Source organism: Lipotes vexillifer, unplaced genomic scaffold (assembly GCF_000442215.2).
Source record: "Lipotes vexillifer unplaced genomic scaffold, Lipotes_vexillifer_v1.1 scaffold538, whole genome shotgun sequence".
Taxonomy (NCBI): domain Eukaryota; kingdom Metazoa; phylum Chordata; class Mammalia; order Artiodactyla; family Lipotidae; genus Lipotes; species Lipotes vexillifer.
In genome coordinates this window covers 1718432-1722730 of record NW_006787547.1, presented here as the reverse complement: position 1 = coordinate 1722730, position 4299 = coordinate 1718432, and positions in this window count along the sequence as shown.

Below are 4299 nucleotides of genomic sequence, written 5' to 3'. Positions count from 1 at the left end.
CTCACTGTCTTGGAACAATGAGGTAACAACAAACATCCATTGTTTTCCTGTCGATTCTCACTATTAGCTAGACTCAATCAAAAGCCAAAGACCAGGGAGCCACTAGGGCTGACCCGTGGAACAAGAGGAGAGTGACAAAGACAAGAGAGGGAATTTAAAAGAGCAAACTGAGTAAATATAGTGCTGGTTACCCTCTCTCTGCCACCAAATCTTGTAAATATGTATTTATCCTGTCAGCTTCCTCCTACCTTCCCCAACATCAACACTACCCTGGTACAACTATGATAATGTACTTTAAAATTTTTAAGGTTCTCTTCTAATTAGTCTCCTCTTATTATCCTGACCCTTCCAGCTAAACTAAAATGAGCTTCTCAAAACTCATGTAAATTATGCTCCTTTCCCTATTTAAAAGACATCAATACTCTCCCAGCAGCATCAGAATAAAAGTCAGAATCCTTAACATGCCCCCTCTCTGGAAAATTCTTTTATTTCTCATTACCTGCCTAACTCCTCATTTTCCTTCAGATCTTTATTCAGTCCTCACTTCCTCTTCCAAGTTGTCCTTTCTGACAAATTGCTTATTACTGATATTCATAGCATGATCTAATTCTACCTGTAATATTTATTATTATTGTAATATAACGTTTATTGGAACGATTCTTCGTTTCTCCTATAATACTAAGGCTGTAACTGTGTCTCATTTTGCCTTAGTATTATATCCTCATTGCCTAACAGTAAAATACTGTAAAACATAGTAAAACATAGTAAAACACAGTAAACCATAATGAATTTATCTTGAATGAATAAATGTATTAAGTAACTCTTTCATTAACTTAATTTTTCCCCACAATATACATGATGGATGAAGTTCACACATGTGAGTTAACTGCATGAATGTTGTGAGATTTCGATACCTCTCCCACCAAACAGCTTATCCTCTCTTCATCTGTTTTTCAAAGGCCCAAGAACAAAGTTGGATATCTTGTTCAAATGAGTAAACAGGGTTGATTTAGACTGAAACTCAGAGAATCCATAATGAGAAGAATGAATAGAGATTAGGGATGATGGAAAGAAAGCCTCTACAGTTGAAAAGTTGGGCTTAAGGAGTATATTAGTTGCCTATTGGTACTGTAAAGAATCACCACAAAGTTAGTGGCTTAAAACAATACAACTATATTATCTTAAAATTCACAAGTCCAAAATGGATCTCAGGGAACTAAAATCAAGGTGTTGACTGGGCTGCATTCCTTTATACAGCCTCTGGGGAAAAATCCATTTGGTTGCCTTTTTCAGTTTCTAGAGATTGACTATATTCCTTGGCTCACAGACCCCTTCCATCTTGAAAGCCAGCAGTGGCATCATTCTTGCCCTTACTTCTGTGGTTACATCTCCTTTTCTGATCCTGAATCTCCTACTTCCTTCCTTTGCTTATAAGGACATGTGTAATACATTGTATTCATCAGGATCATCTCTCCAGCTCAAGATCCTTAATTTAATTACATTTGAAAAGTCCATTTTCCCATGTCAATTAACATATTCACAGGTTCCTTGCATTAGAAGTGTGAATGTCTTTGGTAAGTTATTATCTGCCTATCTCATGGAGAATCAGAGGTGGTTTGATAGCTAATTTGAGGAGCAGCTGTCACATGTGAGAAATATACAAAGATTAAGTGAATGGAGTTAATGATGTAGCATGCCACCCCAAATTTATTTTCCCAGTTGCAGGAAAAGCTGCTGATAGGGCCATCCCATTTTCAGAGCTCCCGTGGAGTCAAATGACGCATGATGCTTTTTTTGAGAATGGCACTACTGTTCAACATTCTCCTCTGCCCAATCTTCCTTCCTTCTCCTCTATTCCAAAGGTGTAGATACCAAGAGCACTCCTTAAAAAGCCCATTTTATGCTAATTTCCAACCCAGAGTCAGCTATGCAACCCTGTTAAAATTTTTAAAAAAGTGATGGAGGGATTGGGGGTGGTGGTTGGAGAGAGGGAAGGAGAGAGGGAGAGAGGGAGGGAGGGAGAGATATTATGATGAGTCACATCTACAGTCACAAAGTGCCTGTGCTGGGAAACCTGGAAAATAAGAATCGGAGGAGAAAAAATTACTTAAAAAAAAAAGAAAAAGAATAGTCACAGTATGCTGTTGTTTAATACTCTAGTGGCTTCTCATTATTGTTAGAATATCAACAAAATGTATTTTTCTTATAGCCACAAATACTTCATAATATCCAGTTTCTGCCTACCTCTTACATACCTTGTAGAACCCAACCCATGCTCATGCATATTCATCCACACTGCCCTCCTTTCTTACCCTTTATTACCAAGCATGCTCTCACCTCAAGGCCTTTATACTTATACTGTCTTCTGCTGGGAACACTACCTCTACCCTGCCGCAATCTCGGACCTTCCCCTGGCTGTAGTCTTCTTGTCATGTGCGTCTTAGCTCAACAGCCACTTCCTCATTGAAATCATCCCTAACTATATAATATCAGTCACTATCACACCACATTGTTTTATTTCCTCTGTATCACATATCATTATCAAAAACAGTCCCGTGACTATCTTGTTTATATATATATTCTCCCTAATGTATATACGATCTTTGCTCTCTACTGTGTAATTAGAACCTAACAACCTGCTTGGAACATAGTAGAGGCTTAACTAGTGCTTCTTGAATCAGTTTCTCTTTTTTAACTTCAATTTTTACATTCTAAAGTGAGAAAACATCTTGCACAATTAATACAGTTTCAGGAGATCCCATGCAGGTTCCTCACCATTTTGTGCCTAAGAGGTTGTCTTTCTTCTCCACCCCTGGTGCCATAGTGGGAAGAAGAAATATCAGCCACGACTTCTCCCATGAGGAATCTGGTAACCTGATTATTAAGCCTGAGGTACCCCCAGAGCTGATAAGCTTCTTAGCAATTTATGACTTACTCCTTGTTTTACAAATTGGGATGACTATATCTGAAGCGATATTAAACCAAAAGTAAAGGGAAGATTGTATTCAATAAAGGTAAGTGGATAGGAAGACCATTGATAGGGTTTCATGCTGGATTTTCAAGAACAAGAATGGTTTGTACATAAATATGGAAGGAGAGCACATCAGAAGGCCAGGGGAAAAACCTGAACAAGACATACACCTGGCAAAGAGAAGAGTGTAGCCATGAGAAGGCATGAGCCTATTTTGTACAGTGTTCACTTAGTAGAGAAAACAGACACAAGAATAAAAATCCATGTGGGTATCAGTTAGATGATGGAGGGCCCTAGGTATCAATAGTTTGTACTCTAATCTCCTTAAATAACAGCTGTAATCATCTATGTACGTGTTCAGTGTTCAGAGGCTTGTAAGTGACTATAAAATAGACTGGTAATGGTGTCGACCAGGATGGAGGATAGAGATGGGATGGAGAGATTGGTAGTACAGACTCCAGAAACCAGTTATAAAACTTTTCCCAAAGCCAAGGTGAGAAGCAGTCATCACCTCTTTTTTATTTTCCTCTTGTCTCTCACTTTTAAATGCTTTTATTAGTTCTGCTGATAAATATGTCCCTACTTCCACTTTATGTATTTATGGATATAATGAATAACTTTCCTTTTTAATTTTCTACTCAGTTATAAGAAGACAGCAAGTGGGAAAACAGAAAGTGATCAACACAGAATATCAAAATGCAGTGTGATTGGTTCCTTATTAATTGAAAATCAGTTATACTTTTCTTATGGTGTAGATTTATCAGGAAGTTTGGTGAGTTGGTTCAGAGTCCAAGATCGGTGTAAATATTATTACACGGATAAAGGAAAAATAGTCTACTCATAAGATTAAACCTTGAACTATATCAATAATAAAAATCTTCAACTCTTTTGCAGTAGACATGCCAAAGGAGAAGAAAGGACAACTGACTGACAGGACTGAGAATCTAATGAAGAAGGTGCAAAATAACTATTAATGATGGTATTTATATCTATCTGATTAACAACAACCACAATAATAAAATAAATGAATGAGAATAACCAATACTGACAAAGGTAGAGCAAAAGGATGCTCTTATTTATCACTTCTGGCAATGAAAATATTTGGTAAAAAATCATAATATTTATGACGAATTTTAAAAATCTACATCCATTTTGTTTCTGCCATTCTTCTTCTGAGAAACAACTTGAATTTATTACAATATTATAGAAAATGTAGAAAATTATTTATGAATAAAGATCATCATAGAGCTAGTTATAGGAGTCAAAATGAGAAGTATGATAAACATTTGATAATCATTGAATAATTAATTGAAATATGGCTATGTCAC